At 33.7% G+C, this 21,366-nt stretch overlaps 1 protein-coding gene across 2 annotated transcripts in view; it reads right to left on the bottom strand.

The window, feature by feature from the left end:
* Positions 1–21,366, bottom strand: part of LOC118181328 (matrix metalloproteinase-2-like) — a 109,834-nt gene that overhangs the window by 36,947 nt on the left and 51,521 nt on the right. The window lies entirely within an intron of this gene.

Here is a 21,366-nt window from a genome sequence, read left to right as displayed (position 1 = left end):
TTGTAAAATACTGGATAGAAAATTTCGTGAATATTTCTTAAAATAATACTTAACATGATATTAATCTTAACCGCAAATGAATGAACGACCTTTTATATACGTTTTTCCCGTAAGTTTCTGGAAATTCAATTAGTATGCATTATTAAAAGCAAAAGAATCTATATATTGAACGAAACGCAAGTATTCAAATCTGAAGCGGGGCCCAAGAGCAGCCGAGCGATAAAGTCGCCGAACACAGGTAGTTCGCTCCGAGATTCCATTTCCTCGAATGGGCCGTCTGCATAGACGTGTATACAAGTCAGTTTCCCTTAAAAAGTCCACCACGAAGGCGTCCCTCCCCTTAGGCAGATAGCCCTCCAGGCTTTGCCGTAATCACATACACCAAACCAACTAAATCTGAAGCGAAGCAAATCATGGAAAGATGCCTTCCGTGACGTAACTCTGTACCTAACCAATCCATGTTCTCCAGTTGGCCATGGTTTACCCCGTTAAGATGATCACCTCCACTAAAGCAGTCTGGAACTGTGAAAGGCAGTCATAGACAGGATTCACCGATATAGTCATCTTAGAGAAGGCGATATGGTTAGGTTAGGTTATTTAATTACGGCAAAGCCTCGAGGGCTATCTGCCTAAGATGAGGGAAGCCTTTCTGAAGAATGTTCTAAGTGAAACCGGCTTCGTATACACGTTACACATGGCGAAAACCACGAAAACACCCATGCAGCCAGCCCGTTCGCGGGATTTGAACCTCGGACCGAACTACCAGTGTTCAGCGATTTTACGGCTCGACCGCTGGTGGGCCGAGGGCGATGTGGAACTTCTTGCATTACTCTAATGAATCTATAATGGACATTTTACCAACTGGACTTTTTCTCTTAACGGGAAATCCATAAAAATTAAATTTGTAAAAATATTAAAAGTTTAAACATGCTGTTTATGACTGCGATATTCTCTTCTTTTTACTTTAGAAACGCCAAACGATTTTGTGCTAGTACTTAAGACATGGCGCTGGAAGTGCCTTTTAATTGAAGTGGGTTTATAAATGTTCATAAAATTATTAACTGAAAATACTTTTAATTTTATTAATTTTCCTAAATACCTCTTTTAGAAAGAAACATAATAAAAGAGCAATCTATTATTTTCCTTATAATAAAAGTACGTAAGGCTATATTTAAAGTTATGTCAATTAGATAACTTGTAGGATTCCCCCACTGTGTAATTCTAAGTTACAGTGAAGAATTTTAAGAACTAGTAAGCAAATAATCGCTTGAGTTCATGAGACAGTGAATAAACTTGGAAAGAGTTAAAAGACCCTTTATTATTCAAAATAAGATTTAACAGAACTCCGTCTTGGGGTTGTACAATAAAGCCGACAGTTGGGCTTGAACTTAAGAGACTAAGAATTAAACTAAACTAATCGTAACTAATGAGATATAGCGTAAGCTATAAAGATTCTAACAGAGTTGGCCCCTTAACGCTAATTCGCTGCGAAGCTATCAAGGGCCTAAAATACGGCCGAGTGTAATAATAGCTTACGAGAGAGTAGCGTAAAAAGGCGGACGCATGCTAGAATATCTGGTATCTTTCTGTCTAAGACAGTAGAACTTTGAGGTTAAATACCGCTCTCCGTCATTAGCATTCAGACGTGATTCTAAAACTACGTTCCGGCCGGAAGTGGTAAGTTGAAATTAAGAAGCGATAGGAAAGGAAGTTTAACTCAAAATTTAACTGTTAATAAAAAAATAACATAATCCTTACATACTTATTAAAATTCAACAATTATAAAAAAAATTAAATGTATATTTTAATTTAAAACAATAAGATATTTTATTTCTGTATGGACTAATATACGGAATATTTCTCAAATTTTCACTGACATTTGTATCAGCAAATTAAGAATGAGAAACAGTAATTAATACTACGCAATTTGACTGGGGTAGAGTACACTTTAAGGTACCCCTTGTATTATGGCGAAGTTGTTGTTTGATTTATCGCCAAGTTGTTGTTTCATTTATGGTAGCCTGAGTATTTGAATGTTATGGAAACCCTATTGTGCCGTAATCGGGTGCATGATTCTGGGAAATTTTGAATCATGGGATGTTTTGTAAGCGTTTTTGTGGTGTGTGTTAAAACCATTTAGTTGGATTTGAATGGGTTTGTAGGAAGGCTCAGATAGTCACTATGTGAAGCGTTCGATCAGAAAGAGTACCTGGTTTGAAAAAAGTCATTTGAGTATGATTGGATAACATGTTTTTCGTTTTTTATGTTATTTTATTGTTTGGTTTAAAATGTATTTTATTGAGATTATGTATTTTTTGTTTGCCTATGTTGTAGACTTTGGTGCTCCTTTGACTTTTTAAGTGAAAATATATCGATATGTACATCGACAAAGTAAAACACTCAGTGCGTAATGCAAGTTTGTGCAATTCTGGGATTTTTTTTAAGTGAAAATAGGTCGACGTGTACATGGATAAAGTCAAAGGAGTGCGCAATGCCATTTTTGTGCAATTCGGATTTTTTTTTTTTTTTTTTTTTTTTTTTTTTAAGTGAAAATAAGTTGATGTGTACATGGATACCGAGTTTGTGCAATTGTTTCGTCTTGTTATTTTGGCTTTTGTAGCGGCGATTTTTGGCGCGAAAATCGTCGCTTCGCAAGCCAAAATAACGAGTCAAAGAATTGCACAAAATCGGTATCCATGTACCGCCAAAAATCGCCAAGTTTCGCCAAGGGGTACCCTAAACTATACCTTTGATTGTAAACTTAGACGATTTATAAAGCCAAAACTATGAATATAGTGCAACTGAGCAATGTAAAAGTAATAGAATACGAAGAGATTCACTGACGTAGATAAAATTCCATAAATCGTGATCATCACACTCATTGAATTTCATAGTAAAAAATCTAATTCGACTTCCTTGTACGGAAAACTAAATTATAGGCATTTTTTCCTCCATTTCATTTAAACCTATTGCTTCGAATTTCATTAGAGATAGATTGATTTCTCATTCAATTAATTCAGTTCTCCTTTCGCAGTAATGCAAAAGTGCATAAAACCTCAAAAGATCTTCATTAAAAATTGGAAAATATAGAAAAAAAAATATAGAATAAAAAACAACTTTTACCATTAAATCTAGAGTTTCTACGCCAGCAGTTCGGCCAGCAGGCAACAAAGCAGATTGTTTGCTGCGCAAAACTGAAAATTTAGTTTTGGTCCTACTCGACAAAAGCCCACCAGCGGCCGAGCGGTAAAGTCGTTGAACACTGGTAGTTCGGTCCGAGGTTCGAATCCCGCGAACGGGCTGGCTGCATGGGCGTTTTCGTGGTTTTCCCCATGTGTAACGTGTATACCAGCCAGTTTCCCTTAGAAAGTCCTCCACGAAGGCATCCCTCCCCTTAGGCAGATTGCCCTAGTGTGCTTTGTCATAATTAAATAAATCAAACCAAACCAAACCAAACCTACTCGACAAAAAATTACTGAAGGTGCAGAAACTGACTTAATTCACTATTCTGCTAGGTTTGAAATGTAAACAAATATGGCTGCTATTTGACAAACAAATTTGGCTGCCATGCATTGATTTTTAATGGCGAAATGCTTCTATGGTGGTACATATATTTTTGTTTCAGATTTATGTAATACAAAATTTGAAAAGTTTGATAACCCCTGCCACTAGACTAAACATAAGGATTTATGTTCCACATACCTGGAGCGAAATTAGATAGATTAATGACAACCCCGAAAGCATACGATTTTTATTTTTCAAATTTAATCATTCTACAGTTGCTTCACAATCTGACAAAAATAACTGACAATCTGACAATAATAAACGCTTTCCTTAATAATTTAAATCTTTATTGTGGTTTTTAATAATGTAACTAATTGATATGCATTGAAAGACATTCAAATAGCATTTAAGTTAAAACATTCATGGCGTTACAGTAATAAAATATGTTTTTAACTTCATGCAAAGAAAGAAAAAATAAATATAACACTCCGCATAAATTTTCCTGTTCAGTGAGTGCATTCTTTGAAACTCATCCTGCTTTGCACTCTTCTCTTGGAACGAAAGTGAATATTCCACGTGTCCAAAAAGACACCCTTCTCATTTAAAGCAAGGGTAACATGTTTTTGGTTTGAAGCTGAAATGAAACACTTTCGAAACGCCCCCGAATCTTGTTGACAGCGCTGTTTTGCTAAGGGTTGCCTTCTTAAAACTCTCGAATTACATCGCCAAACTACACGCCAAGTTATTTTCTGTCCGAAACTGCTACAAAAGAACGGTATTTATCCTATTAAAAAGATACAAGGGTCATACGCTAATTTGAAAAATTGATTGATATTGAACGTTTTTAGTTAGATATACCATGAATTAATTGGTTGATTTAAATAAAATGCACTGATTTAATTTGATTTAAATCAATGCATTTTATTTAATTTGATTGATTTAAATCAATGCATTTTATTTAAATCAATCAGATCAGATTAAAAACAAGTTTTAAAAAAATGCATCCTATTGCTTAAAAACCTTAACCTTAGGCATAAGACCAACATAATTCAATCGCTTTTAAAGCAAAAAATGTACAATTTACCAATATATTGTAATATACAACAATAGAAAAACTGAGCTCACCGAACCCGGTCATAGAGTAGGTATATATACGTGTGTGCGTTTATATATTTCTGGTGCGGCTGACTGCAATCAAAAAGGGAGATGCACAACTACATGTTACAGCAGTTCCATATACGAAATTTCAACATTCTAAAGCTACTCGTTTTTAAAGTATGCGAGATACATACGTACGTACAGACGTCAAGAAAAAAAAAATCTCCTTTGAATCCTTTTTAAATCCATTTTACAATCAGTTTTGGAAAAAAGGAGTCCTTTAGTCTGCCCGTAAGGAAACATATCACGCAAAAAGGTCGTATTCAAAAGCAGTCAAAATGAATATTTTCGTTGAAACATGACACCCGAAATTTTTCGCGAACAAGAAAAAAACAAGCAATTTAAAGACAATAAATGCATTTTTATTAAGTAAATATCTATTTTATTGCTTAATAAGGTATGCAGTTGATGTAAATTAAAAAAAATTTAATTTAAAGCTAATAATATTCCTAAACATTTGCAGCACTACTGTAATTAATAAAAAAAAATTTTTTTGTTATATTATATGCTGTTAAATGGTACAGAACTATTTGGTTTGTTGTAACGAGTCCTTACATGTTTGAAATATTAAAATTTATTTTGGAACAAACAGTAGTCGAAAATTTTTATAGATATATCTGGTTTATCTAATTTAAACGGTACATTCCAAGAAAAATTCTGATGAAAATTTACAGTACTATCATAATTAATAAAACGCCATATTATTATACATACCTGGTGTAAATTCCCCCCCCCAGTTTTTCTAACATTAAAAACGTCTTTAGATACCTTAACCTAGTAAGGTGAGGTTCGTGCAGCCCGAAAGCAGGGTCCTTTCAGACAAAGAATATTCCCTGCTTTTGTGAGGAAAAGCTAGATTTCGAAATGACAATGATTTGGTGGCCAGCTAAACCCTGGGCCGGTGCTGCAGATAGTCACTACTCTGTTGCCAGTTTTAATGCCTTTCAACCCCATAAGCAATAAATAAAAACTTACGCTTAAACCCCCGTAACAGCATTAAAAATTCTGAAAGGTTTCAGATTTTAAATCGCGTCCGTTTTCTTAACGTTTTGTGTGTAACCTTTATTTATTAAATATCATGTTCTACGTACACAAACTATAAAATTCAGTTCAACAGCAATATCGCAAATTAATTTAAAATTAATGAGCATATCTTTAGAATTTTCAATACACAGTCTCGCGCGCTGGAGTTTTTTTTTTTTTTTTTTTTTTTTTTTTTTTTCGTACAGTGTTGCCATTGCTCGCTTTGAAATCGTTTAGTTTTTTTAATCAAAAATTCGTTGAAGTGTTACAAAATATGAAATCGATAATAAAACAAATTTCAAATTCAAATTAGGGCTTCCACATGCCCATATTTCTATGGAAGATTACGTTATTCAAATTTTGATGCCTCTAGGTACCGTTGTTTGATCACAATGCGAGAAACATACATACATTGATGCAGATTCTTCATTATTTAATTTCTTTAAATATAAGACAGGGCGATAATACAAGGTGGCAACGATTTGAAAAGTGGTACGGCCTTTTAAAATTTTCCGACGCTAAATGCCAAAACGAAATTAATAGTCCTTCAGGGCAAATTGCCCCTTTGGACTAAAAAGAGGCTTTTAAATTACAACTCAAACTACAAGAATGCTCTAAGCTGTACTATAAGGGTAAAACGACAAAAATAGAATCGTTCCTTACACAAGCTTCCCGCCAAAAGGGCACCAGAAATTTGATATTTCGAATGACTTCAAACACATAGAGAAAGCTCTTGTTCGAAAGTTAAGTGGTGTTCGAAGAGTATTTTTTATGGAACGAAACAATTCAGTGCGTATTTGAAAATACGAAATAACAATGGGGATAGTTATAAATACCAGATATGATTACGATCACTGGCAGACAAACCACAAGAAGGGGCAGTAAATTTAGGTAATTTTTAAAAATAACATTAAAATAAAGGTCATCCATGCCAGTCAAAACTGTTGCTCGCTGATGACCGATAAGCTGATGATCTTTTACTTAACCATATACCACTGATGTGGGACAGAAGACAATTTGAAACTGAAATTAAACGGAAAGATGCCGGTGTCCGTCTAGGTCACCAAAGATCCCCGAGTTGATAATCATTGTTGGTCAACTCGTACATCATCAAAATAGGACTAAGCTATAAATTTAGAGATATTATTAAAGTAAAATTCAACTGAAGAACACCGATGAGTATTAGTACCATTCGTCGTAGGCGACAGTCAAGCATTTGTCACCAGTAACCTCTCGGTTGACAGTGGTGTGGAGAAGCGCAATGTTTCGTACAGGGACAATATATACTTCCCAAAGCAAATGGATGATCATAACGTTGTTATGTGATCCAGTGACCAAATATTCTTTAAAATTTTTTCCCTACCATGTTGGAAAACGTGAAGCAGGAAACATGAAAAATGAGCAATGCCCTCGTCAGGGCTGGAACCTGGACCTCTCGAATACGCGCCGAGTGTGCTAACCATTATACCACGAAGACATGCTGGAAGGAGGGAGAAAATACCTGCCTTTTAAAGGGCGACTGGGGATTAGGGGACCCAACCGCCAAGTCTTGGTGTTTAAGAATCATCATCCACCATCTTTAAGTTTGGGCGCCACTGTAGAGACATTAGGTTTATGTTTATTTAATAATGGCAAAGCACACTAGGGCTACCTGCTTAAGGGAGGGCGATGCCTTCGTAGAGGACTTTCTAAGGGAAGCTGGCTCGTATACACGTTACACATGGGGAAAACCACGAAAACGCTCATGCAGCCATAAAGTTAGTTTTTCTTTTCTATCACAGGTGTCCAAATACTTATTGGTAGTCAGTGTAATTATAGGTGACGAACTTTTCTGATAGGTACTGATGTTCTTTAATTTTCAGTAGCGATCTAAATTTACCACACCACCGGTTTAATCTTATTTTAATAATCTATGCCATTGTTGCAATTTAAAATGTATTTAATTTACGACGTGCCCAACTAATATTTTTTTACTGACATTTGCTGTATTACTGCCATTATTAAAAAATATCTATAACACTATACATTAAGTACTTGGTAGAGAATCATTTGCGTTGTTATTTCTGTTGCGTGGGCACTTTTGCATCACCATTATTTTCACTAAAACCTTCTTCCCTCTTTCGCACAATTATTTAAAAAATGTGTTTACAGGAGTATAAAAAGGGAAAGGTTTTTAAAAACGAAATGCGTATCAACTTCCAAACTTAAATAATATGTAAATAAATAATGCTTATACAGCAAGACTTGCAGATATTGTACAATAATTAATATCGTTAGTTAAACTTAACTACTACTTCACCTATGATTTTCAACTTATGTTTTTGTTATTATTTTTCCTGTTGTTAAATGACAACGATTATTAGTGTTATTAAGAAAAAATGTTCTCTTCTTTTTTTACCTAATGTTTAGAAAGCAGTGTTCTCAGCTTATTTTGATGTTGTTTATGTTAGCAACGCTAATTTAAGGCTGCATTTTTACCGAATAAATATTTATTATTCTTTAAAATTATCGTATTTATTCATCAGGAGAACATGTAGATCATTTGAGTGCGTCCGTAACTTTTTGTTTACATTTATTTTCGAACATTTCGATTTTAGATTTTTTGCTCTTCCAGTTACGGGTTCATTACATGGGAATTGTGGAATATTAGATATTCTTCGACAACTGAGTGTCTGGAACATTAAAATTTTTAAATAAACACAAGTCGAATTACTTTTAATGATATATTTTGATTGATATAATTTTAAATATATTTATTTTCAAGTTAGCCAAGTGACAGCTTTATTCTAATTATTAAAAAAGTTTTGTAAATGAAGCACGAGACATAACTGTTTGGCGTATTATTACGCCATTTTGGAACTCATTATTCGGTTATGCGGGATTTAATTGTTTATAAAAGTCTAAGGAAGAATTTCGGAATCACAAAACATATTTCTATTCGAATTTAAACACAGTTCGAAGGTTTGCGGTCGCAGTTATGAAGAAATCTCAGCTTTCAAGAGCTAGCTGGAGAGAACAACGAAACCAGAGTGAGGAAGAGAGAGTCATTCGAACGAAATCTGTATCCGGTGACTCATAAGTGTGTGCTCGCTTTTCCAAGCCTTTTTTTTTTTTTTTTTTCCTTGCTTCTCTCTCTGAAACTTCCACCCCTTCTCCGCTCCTGTTTCCTTCTCGGCTCTATTTCTGATTTCCTTTCGGTTCTTGGTGGCGCAAGGGGAGGGAAGATAGCATTTAATGTCGGGTTAAAGGCGAGCCATTCTTGAGTTACATTGTCTACGCTTTTGAGATTTTCCACGTCTCGCGTATAAGCTTGGAGTTAACTTAAATACTTGATTTATTTACAGATCAGCCTAAAGATGTTAATAAATAAGGAAATATATTACAAGCATTAAAGGAAAACAAAAATTGTCTCTTCCTAGAAACTTATTAGAATCGTATTTTAATAATTACTAGTGGACAAGCCGGCCAGACGAGCGGGGAGGGGGGGGGACACCGGCCAAAGCAAAATCTATAAGTTCTAGCTACACCTGAAAAGAAAATGTATAAAATCGATTCGATATGAATGAAATCAGTTCAGTTTTTCCAAGCAACAGCCAATTCGTAATTTTTTAGTCCAAAGGGATTTGAATCCCGAAGGACTATTAGTTTCGTTTTGGCATTTTGCGTCGGACGGATAAATGTCGGTTCACTTTTCAAACTGTTGCCACAAAATGTTAGAGTCCTGCATTATATTTGAAGAAATTAAATAATGAAAAATCTACATAAATGTATGTATATTTCTCGTATTGTGATAAAACAACGGTACATAGAGTCATCGAATTTTGAATAACGTAATCCTCCAACGAATATGAGCATGTGGCAGACCAAATTTGAAATTTGAAATTTGTTTTATGATCGATTTCCTATTTTTTAAAACTTTGACGAATTTTTGATTAACAAACTCAAGGATTTCAAAGCGAGCAATGGCAACGTTGTGCAGAAAAAACATTTTTATCTCCAGCGCGTGAGTCTCTGTATCGGAAATTCTAAAGATATGCTCGTTTTAAAACTATTTTGCGATATTGCTGTTGCACTGGATCTTATGGTTTAAGTGCGAGGAACATGATATTTAATAAAGAAAGGTAACACACAAAATGTTAAAAAGCGCCCCTTTGGACGTAATTTAAAATCTGAAACATTTCAGTTTTTTTTTTTTTTTTTTTTTTGACGAATCAGAAAACAAAATCTTTTGACACTTTAGATTAATAATACTACACGTATTACGTCAGGATTTAAATTTAATATATTATAACAACTTTTTTAAATATCAATAAAAGAACAAACGTTGCAATAACATATCGTGTCAGTTATCCTAACTCGAAACAAAAAAAAAGTTGCCAACAGCAGCTATTTATTTTTAACATTTTCGACATGCAGTGACGTCACAATCGCCTGCTTTCTTCAACGTCAGAATATGCCCGTCTATAATAATATGTTTAATGGTTGGCAATGCTATTTTTATTTCATATTTTGTCAAACTTACAAATTTTTTATCGACAAACTTTACAATTTGAGAGCGAGCAGTGGCAACACTTTTCGATTGAATTGGATTATTGTAATTTGGCACAAAACCTGTCAAGGTTATCTGCGCCAGACAAATGGTAACAATGCAATTCGTCATTTGTAAAAACTTCTAGCTTAGGTAAAAAGAGACAGATTACAGTCTATGATAAAAGCTGATATCTTTTAAAAAACAGGTTAAAGTCTATTATAAAAGCCAATATCTTTTAAAAACAGAAACAAATTACGATGATGTGTTTTTCCAATTAAATTTCCTAAGTCCAGTTCTGAACAATTAAAATGTTTTTGGCGAAAATAATTAAAACTCTGGCATTCCATCAAAATGTGATGGACTGTCAGATCTGCATTGCAGTTTGGGCAGCTGGGATTCTCTTCTCCCTTCAGAAGATACTCATGTGTCAGGCGACAATGGCCAATTCTCAGTCGAGTCAAGAGGACATCCTCCCTTCTATTAGCCATACATGGCCAGTATCCAATGCTGGGTTTTACATTTCTCAGCTTGTTATATACTTTGTCATCCCATTGCTTCTGCCATTTGCTGAGAATTTTGCTTTTGACAAACCCTTTGATGTCTGCTTGTGGAATCTGAAGATTGTACATTGTAGTTGCAGTTTTAGCTGCAATATCCGCCAATTCATTCCCCTTAATGGCAACGTGTCCAAGGATCCACGAATAAAGAATCTGGTATCCCCGAAATTTTTAAAGAATGATTCAACTTCAGGATTCTGGTTGCAACTGGGTGAGTACATTGAGCGTGATTTTCCAATGACATTAAGGCACTCATGGAATCTGTCTAGATAATAAACTTTATGTACTTTTGTTTTGAAAGGTAAGTCGAAGCCAGATGGATAACACTTTTCGAAACAAAGCAGACTTGTTTATCAGTCGCCGCTTTTTCAGATGTCTCAGACTGTCCTTTCACCATCGATGGGGAATAGCTGACTTTGCACTTTGTAATCGAAGTCTCGATGCTTCGTTTACGTTTTGTGCGGAATTGTGGTAAGATTGCGTATAGAAAATTTTGCAGAAAGGAAAAGGGCGTACCTTCATATTTCATTTTCTTCTTTTTATATACGAGACTGGACGCACTGCGAATAAATCCCTATGATACAGTCAATCGTTTCCCTTATTCGAATTAAATATCCCGAAATCTTTATAAAGGTCTTAATAAACAGAAAACGGCTCATATTGCTGATACAATGATCAAAAGTTTTATATGCTTACTTCAGTTCTCTTTTTACTAAAAAGCAACAACTGCGCATGTAATGAGTCTAAAAAATAATGAAAATTAATATATGTCTGTGCTGTCGTCTAAGCAAACATAATGCATGATCGTAAAATAGATATTAGAATTTAGTGATTGTATATGTACAATTTAAAATAATAATTACTCATGGTAGAACACGTGAGGAAAAGAATCATTGAATTTTATTTGATTGAAAACTACGTAATCGATAACCGTCGCCCACTTGCCTATCGATGTTACAATTCTGTCTATCGATGAAGGACAGTCTGTGCCATCAGAAAAAGTGGCGAACATTTTTATCTCCAGCGTGCGCAACTGTTGCCATTTGGGGAAAAAAAAAAAAAAAAAAAAAAAAAAAAAAGAGTACGAAAATTATTTTCAGTTTTTAATTAATATCCCGGCTAATTAAAGTCGTACGAAGAGAAGAATGGTTCAAATGGGAAAAAAAAGAGTACGAAAATTAGCGTTTTGAGAGTTTTTTAATTAATATCCCGGCTAATTAAAGTCGTACGAAGATGAGAATGGTTGAAATGAGGGGGGGAAAGAGTACGAAAATTAGCGTTTTGAGAGTTTTTTAATTAATATCCCGGCTAATTAAAGTCGTACGAAGATGAGAATGGTCGAAAGGGAATTTTTTAGAATGGTCGAAAGGGAAAAAAAAAAAAAAGAGTACGAAAATTAGCATTTCCAGAGTTTTTTAATTAATATCCCGGCTAATTAAAATGGTATAAAGATGAGAATGGTCGAAAGGGAATTTTTTTAGAATGGTCGAAAGGGAGAAAAAAGAGTATGAGAAATTAGCGTTTTCAGAGTTTTTAATTAATATCCCGGCTAATTAAAGTTGTACGAAGATGAGAATGGTCGAACAGGCTCTGTCAAGAATAACTGGCAACTTATAAACTCTTTTATAGAGACCAGCGGTTCTCAATCTTTTGACTAACGCGTACTATCTAAAAAAACTGAAAACCTTTAGTACCACCATTGTATTTTTACAATGATTATTTTTCAATTTCTCATTAGAAGCATTTAAAAAAGTATATTTCGCCATTTGCGCAACGTATTGGCTATTTGTATTAAATATGCACACATAAAAAATATTAGATTAAAAACTGGTTACCATTTTAATTATCAAAATTTAAGTTATAATGCTTTATTCTAAAATTTAGTGTGAAATTTGGACCTGTTTAAGATAGATAAATTTCTTCATGTCTAGACTTATTTCACTTTGCTGCAGTAACAGTAAATTAAAATCCACTTTTAATTTTGTCCTGGATTTATTTTTTCAAATATAGCATGGAAGAAAATTTTTCAAATAGGTTGTGCAAAAAGGCAATAAAAATTTAATATCTTTAATTGAAATGCCTTTATTATTTTTCCTCGGTTCAGTCAAAATTTAATAAGTGGTTTTTTTTTTTTTTTTTTTTTTTTTTTTTTTTGTTCTTTTTCTTCACGAGATTTTTAATTTAATACTTAAAAATACTTTGTTTCTTTGCGTACCACCGGTTGAGAATCGCTGATATAGACTCTCATAAACAGGCAGAGTTCGCACATTAACAAATCATTGAGCTCAGATATTTCCAAATTTTTAAAAGGAAGCTTTATTTCAGGAAAAGCGCGCTAGACATCCATGTTACAATGAGCTTTTCCTTAGCCATTTGAGCTTCGCAAGTTTTTGAAGTTAGAAAAATCTTAATGAAGTCTTTTCAAAACTTTTGAAGCTTCTTTTTTTATATTTCGCTATCATGTATTAGCTCCCACTTGTATTAGAAAATACTGCAGCTGCAGTCCAGTGTATGGTATGGGACACTGGACTGTCCGATACTGGGAGTGGAAAACTCTAAGCCCTGGGAGTTACTAGTAACCATGGGTAACTCAAGGTTACTGGTAATATTACCAGTAATCATGCTCCGTAATGATCGCTTTAAATTAATCTTTCATACAAGTCCAAAAAGAAAGAGTTTCCCCAAAGAGGGAAGAAGGTGTTTTATGTTCAAATAAGGATACTGCGGTTTCTGAAAATGTCAGCTGGAAGAATAACTGGTGTATTGCTTCATGTTCCCTCCGTTCTCCAGATCTCCGACATTAAGTGATCATGCAGTACTTGGATTTATATTGCAATAATACCGAGTTCTGTTCCTTTTACTCCATAAACATAGTCTCTTGCCATACATCCCTGTGTTACGTATGTAAATATGTTGAATACCCATAAGAATTTTCCTAGGAATCAATCCCTGAACCTAAATTCATCTCACAGGGCGCTAAGGCGCATATATATCTTCCTCCATCTATTAAACAATTTCGAGCTAGATGAGACAGATTTGCGCAATATTCGTCTTGCGGCGGAAATTCACAAAGCGATCATCAGAAGAATTGGGTTTCTCAACATCTAAGTTTACTATACTGCTTAACTTGATGATTGCTGGGTTGACCACGAATGACCATCAATCTGGAGGTCACCGGCGACTAAAAGGTTCGACTCGTATCGGTATGTTTCAATTTAACTTAAAACATTTAAATTCGAAACCTATTGTGCCAGACCCCACTAGTGCTGACTACCAGTGACCGTTAACCTTCAAGTTATTGATGACTTTGATTAAATTTTATTTAAATAATTTATGAAGGTGCGGGGAAAAGTGCGGCTTATGCTTCCTTAATGGTTTATAATGGAAAACAATAACTAAAATGTTTAAAACCATCAGATTTGCTGTGAGTAATTGGAAATTTAAGCATGTGATAATTTGCATCCTTAAATTACAAGTTTTTACTTAACAAGCCTTAGCCGGAAGATAAGATTAATATATAATTCAATCATTTTGAAAGCAAAAAATGCACAATTTACCAACATATAAATATAAAAAAATTTTTTTGAATAAAAACTTCTTCCATTGGTGAACTGGATTTTCTACATGTATTTCACATTTAAAAAAACTTTCTGTTCTAGTTAACGACTCTAATTCCAATCCATCTTTGCCTTCAGCCTTTAAAGGAATTATGTTTTAGTTCTGGTTTCATCAACAGATGGCGCCAGTGGCTTATCTCCTATCCATGCTTTCTTATCTCGTTCATTTGCGGTTTTGCAGCTGAGGATGATGGTTCGGTAAAATCATCGAAATTAGTCCTGTGAAAATTTGAAAATATAACGCTGATTTTTGTTGTTTGACTTCTAAATTAATATTTCTCCGGCGTGTTATTGTATCTTAATACATAGGTATGTCAGGAAAAAAATCTCTGCTGAACCCATTTTAAATCAATTTTATAATCCGTTTGGAGGAAAAAAATCCTTTATCATATTCTTATTTACAGGTGTCAGGCAAAAACATCGTTAGTGGTCAAAATGGATATTTTCGTTGAAATATGATACCCGGAATTTTTTGCGATTATAATACTTCCTTTACTTCATACAAGCAAGTATAAAGGAGGCATTGACAACGACGAACACGGAAGAACGTAGAAATCTTTAATAATATTTCGTTGCTAACATTTGGTGCTATTCCTAGCTCTGATGGTGGATGCATGTTGATATGCATAAACCGCAAGTATTGATACGCAAGGACCGCACCCAACACCATTTTCTACCGATATATCTAACGCTTAGATGGCATTGTAAATGACTGTTTCTGTGTCATTTATAATGACATCTAGCAGCTCGCCGTTTGCGTTCTGCCCAGACTTTCTACGACGAATATTGCTTGCATAGCTGCGTTCTATGACCCTGTAAAGTTTTGCCCACTTTTTCAGATTCACTTTGTATTATAGCTGACGTTGAGCCTGCACTCTTCCTAATGTTTAACTTAGGACTTAAAAAATTTTATAACTTTGGATGTTTCTTGTTAAAGACATCTTTTATGGGCTTCCACAGCCGGATGTATAATTCACAAGTGCACATCAATATCGCCACTGAGGAAGGGGTTTCAAAAATAGACCAAGGAGCTTGTACTGCTCTTGTGATGCTGAATCTTTGAGAAACTGCATATGAGCGTATGTTGTTTACGTTCTATTTTTCAATTTCTTTTGCAGTTATAAATGTGTGGCGTATAAATGCTACTGTTATTTTAACAGAAAACCTCGTAGTGCTTTCATTTTATATATATATATATATATATATTTTTTTTTTTTTTAATCGGCAACATTTGATTTTCGCGAAACTTATCACGCGCTACTATTCGGATTAATGTTCTTGGAATATTATCGTTCTTTATAGCGAGAATATGACTCAAGCTACAATTAGTCTCGAATATTATGCGTTTACTAACACCTGTGGATTACAAAAATTCAAATGTATATATATATATATATTTTTTTTTAATTGAGTTGAGAGTAACTGGAAGTGTTACAATGAATCTAGTATTTTCTTATTGCAATACTTGCATTTCTTTGATTTTGAAAGTGTAAGATTCAAAATATATATTGTGAATAATCCGGTTTTAAAGTTATGTATATATAAATTAAATATATTCGTTGTGAATCAGATAAATTCATCCTGTTTGAAGAGTATTTTTTCTGCAGGCAATACATTTAAGAGTGAACACAGTTATTAATGTTAAATTCAACTCTCTAAATGTGTAGGGATGCAAATTAGGAAAGTTCACATTGAATAAAACTGTGCATTGGCTATTATTAAATACCATCTTTTTCATACAGATTGCAATAAAAATGCTAAGACTTCTACTGTTTACATATATAAATTATGCTTATACTGTATCTGAATTAGCGCTGAAATTTTTCGTAAGAATTTCTCGATTCTTTAATTATTTTGTACATGAAATTGCGTGGCAAAAGATTCTGAACCATTATGCTTTAAGTGCGGTAGAGGTAATGTGAAATAACAAAAATATTACTGGAAGACCATTGGTCCATTTTAGAAGCCACTCCCTCGGTGGCGACACAGATGAGCACTACGAAATATGCTAGCCGGATAACTTTTTGAGGCATTTCTCAATATCAAAAAAATAAATAAATAAATAAATCTAATTTTTTTGAAGAAAACAAATAAAAACACTACGCAACATCATTATTATAAATGGCAGAGGTAAAAAACAAGAACTCTCTCAGAAACAAGTAACAAACCGCTGATTTTAGTTCGAAATAGGTTCGGCGCTGTTATCTCTATATTTTTTTAAAGGTCGCTATCTGGAGGTGGGAGAAATCAACATAAAATGTTATAGCTCAGAGTATCAGAAGCTAAACCCAAATGACACTCGGACTTAAACATAAAAGTTTTAAAAAAAATCAGATTAAGAAAATGTTTAATTTACTTTCATTTTTGGGGGGCATCCCATGCAACTCCCATGTTACCGATAGCTTGGGTCGACACTGATAATTAACACGGAGAACATTTACAAAAAAGAATGTTACTACAGAATCTGGCAATGAAAAAACAAAATTGTTAACATTAAATTCAAAACATAATTACCATAACTCAAAACATTGTATTAGCTTTTGATTGAAGAAAATCCTTAATAAATTTTAGTGCTCTTGTTTTCAGTTAGTAATAGAAGACTTTCCACTCCCCCCCCCGCAAAAGAAACAGAAACATGACAGCATACTGTTGCTAATCGATAGTGAATAAGTAAGATCTTTTCTCCATCTTCAACATTATGAAAATCTCCCTTCGTTATATTGTAGAGACATTAGGTTGTTTTGAAGCAGAAAACGTGAAAAATATGCAATGCCGTCGCAGAAACTCGAATCATGGACCTCTCGAATACGCGCCGAGTGTGCTGACGACTACACCACGAAGACCTGGAGTACCTTATACAACCCCCCTTTTAAGGCCCGTTCCCACTGGGGTTTATCTGAGCTAACGGAGTCAGTTCCATGTGTCGACTAGCTCCGCTGTGCTGCAGTTCAGATTTTTCAACTTGCCGCCCTATGGGAAAAAACTGGTTTTGGAGATGGGTCGGCTACGTCAATTGTGTTCGTTCGCTCAGATAAACCCCAGTGGGAACGCAGCTTTAAAGGGCGACTGGGGACTAGGGAATCCAATCACCAAATCCTGGTTGCATCATCATCCACCAGCCTTTTTAGTTCGGGCACCATTGTAGATCAGATTATTTCGAAGCAGGAGAGATGAAAAATGAGCAATGCCCTCTCCGGGACTTGAACCCCGGACTTTCTGAATACGCACAGAGTGTGCTGATCATTACACCACGAAAAGTATACTAAGAAGGCGGGATAAATACCTTATGTAATATCATTACGAAAGCGATTTCACTGGAAAAATATTTTTATGTGGATTTATTAAAATTATTTTACAACAAGTGTAATTTTATACAATTCTTACCATAAATATAGTTCATCTCTAACGTCCTATAATGTAATGCAAGCTTTCTTACTACTTTCTGCTCAGATTATCGTGTGTATACTTATGTAATTTTAAAATCGGAAAAAAAAAGAACAAAAACAATCACCAAAGATTTTAAAAGAGAAAATCTTTTTGAATGGAGCTTTAGTTTTATTCAGCAATAAAAAAAAAATTATTTTCTGAGTTGGCAACAGCAGATAGAGGCCCACCAGCGGCCGAGCGGTTAAAGCCGCTGAACATTGGTAGTTTGGTCCGGGGTTCGAGTCCCGGCGAACGGGTTGGCTGCATTTGCGTTTTCGTGGTTTTCCCCATGCGTAACGTGGATACAAGCCAGTGTCCCTTAGAAGGTCCTCCAGGAAGGCATTCCTCCCTTTCCGTGTAGTGCCTAAGGCGGAGTACGTAATAAGTAAAAAAAAAATATATATAAAGCTTGTTAGAGAGAAGCGAAATGAAAAGAATCCTCTCTAAGACGACCATCATTCCGAATGGTTTTAGTCTTCTGTAGTAATTATTTTTTAGAGGTGCTTATCTCATGGAAACCACCTCTGAATGGTGAATATTCTCAGGGGCGAATTGTGAAATCATCCCAGGTATCACCAAGGGAAAATTAAACACTTTTACATAGTTTTATAATAATTTACATTTATTTTTCTTTTAATAAATTGTAAATGCATTCTTTTTCGATAGTTTACGGTATAATCTGATGCTTTCTGATTGCAAGTTCATTTTTATTTTTAATTTCATCGTTAGTATCCCTGGAAAAGCAATAATTCATAACAAATTATAACATCATTATTATTGTAACTAAAAGAGTAAATACCTCTTTAACAAAAAAATAAATTTTCTTCCCTCTCAGTTCTGCAGACGTGGTAGAATATTATCTTACAGACAATACTGCAAATTTGTTTTAGGTAATTTGCTTAATGATTTTTCGTAACACTTCGCTAATCATTGAACAACTATGATATTCTTACAAAATGTCAATTTATTATTATTATTACTGCTGTTGTTCTTAGCCCAAAGGGGCGATAATTAGTCTTAAAAAGGCATTTTGTGGCGTTTCACTATATACGGTGAACCCCTTTTCAAACTGTTGCTACCAAATATTATCGCACTTTATTCTATTTAAAGAAATTAAATAATAAAGAGCCTGCATAAATATATGTATGTTTCTCGCATTGTGAAATAACGACGCTACCTACAGCCATCAAATTTTGAATTACGTAATCCTCCAACCGAACATGGACAGCTAAATGACCGAATTTTGAATTTGTTATATTATCTATTTCATATTTTGTAAAACTTTAACGAATTTTTGATTAACAATCTCAACGATTTCAAAGCGAGGAATGGCAAATCTGTATGGAAAAGAACACTTATTTCCAGCGTGCGAGACCGTCTATGGGAAATTCTAAAGATATGCTCTTTTTAAGTGACATTGCTGTTGAATTGAATTTTATGCGGTTTAAGTGCGAAGAACATGATATTTAATAAATAAAGGTAACACACAAAACGTTGAAAAAAAGTCATTTTGGGCTTAATATAACTGAAGGCTTTGGGACTTTTATTTCCTTCTTTACTCAAACAAGTTCTTGTCTTGAGAGTTAGGCTTATTGTACACTGCTGTACTTCTTCTCCGAACAGACGCATTCTAGTGCTGCCATCTGTGGATGAATTTGGAATACAGAAACTATGGCGAAAAAGTGGATGAATGTGAAAATGCATGCCAATTTTTGGTATTTGCTGCTACCGATAAAAATTTAATAATGTTTTAAAAAACACTTTAAAACAGATAACAAATTTGAATAAAATGTCTTAATACATAAAATTAAAATTGATTACTTAGACTATCTCTTTACTAAATGACTTTGGGCTTTTGTTGAGGAGTTCGTATTTTTTGAACTGTCCAATACCAACTCATTTATGTTCTTGAACACATTGATTATTTTCAGTGGTAATCATTCTATGGAGATATTGCTGTGAGTAGCAATTATAAATTTACCGACTTAATCAATTATCGATTAAATTGCGAAACTAGTTTGACAAACAATTAAGACTAGTTTGGTATTTTTTGTCTTCAAGAAATTTATCAAATATATGAAAATAAATTAAACATATTTTTATTTACTATTTATCAGGTACTTTTAAAAAAATCCATGAGAATATATTCTGAACGCAAAATACAGTAGCATATATGAGAAAAATAATTCAAAGTAGTTTGCGATAGGTTGGCAAATTATTTATATACAATTTATATACATTGGATAACATTAAGAAATTTTCTCTTTTGAATGTACAATGAAATATATTTTATTTGTGAATCTTTTTAAAACAGTTTTTAAAGTTCTGTCAGATACTATATTTATAAGACTCATAGCTATTAAAAAAATCCTATTCTATTTTTAGTGTTTTCTCTTTATTATTTACCGCCAAAAATACACCATTTTTGTTTCACAAATTCGGCTAAATACTATATTTATTTGCTTTCCCGAGATGGTTTTTCATTATATATAACTGCTTTGTTCTTTATTAGAAATTAAATTTTTAACTTCAATGATATCACAATAGTAGCGGATGGAATCGAACTAAGAAAACTTCTCGAATCAATATCGCATGTTATTCGTCTCATTCAACAGCACCTCTTTTGTTTTTATATATGTATTCAGTTAATTCTACTTGATTTATTCAAAATTCCATAACTTTAATCATTTTAATTTTTGCAGTTATGAGGTATTTTCTCCCTCCTTCCAGCATGCCTTCCTTGTTTAACGGTAGCACGCTCGCCGCGTATTCGAGAGGTCCAGGTTCGAGTCCCGGGGAGGGTTTGCTCGTATTTAAATCAGACCCTCTAACATTTAAGTCAGAGTTTAAGAGAGCTCTTCTAACTCACCAGCGGCGGAATTAAAAGACATGTATGAATGAATCATTTTGATAAGTGTTATTTACCAAACTAATAGTAGAATAATGTCGATTTACCACCAAGGTTTAGGATATTTTTTTGCGATTTACCAGGAAATCAGTTTACCGGTATCATAGCTTTCGGCTAGAGCTATTAAAATCCATAGCCAAAAGCGAATATATTTTGACAAATTTAAAAATAAAAAGTTGCGAGGTTTATCTATTTTAATACGTTGACGTTTTAACACGTATATAAATATATTTAAATATATTATAATATATTTTTACACGTCTGCCCAGATTTTCTTTGTTCCTAATATGAAAACCATTAGCATATATAATATTTAATATATAGGCTATAACTCTATTTTGGCATATTTTGCGGATATTATTTTGCGACGTTGAAAACAAGTATTTTGCTCATACTTTGTAATAAATTTTTTAGTTGCATTTAATTTTTTTAAATTAATATATTTATATTTTTACTTTATTTATTAAATTCATAATTTTTCCATTATAAAAGAACTATAATGCCTCTCTCTTTAATTTCTGTTCCCGTTAATTTCTGTAAATTTAGTACTATATAAACTCTGCCTCTTTTTTTTTTATTCTTCAACACTGTACGTTATCTCGGCTTCAAATTCACAAGTAAAATACAAAATGATAATTATGC

Source organism: Stegodyphus dumicola, chromosome 1 (genome assembly GCF_044657685.1).
Source record: "Stegodyphus dumicola isolate Sdum_Otavi_A_Nest chromosome 1, ASM4465768v1".
NCBI classification, from domain to species: domain Eukaryota; kingdom Metazoa; phylum Arthropoda; class Arachnida; order Araneae; family Eresidae; genus Stegodyphus; species Stegodyphus dumicola.
Note: the sequence above shows the minus strand (reverse complement) of the source record. Positions and strands in the feature narration are given on the sequence as shown.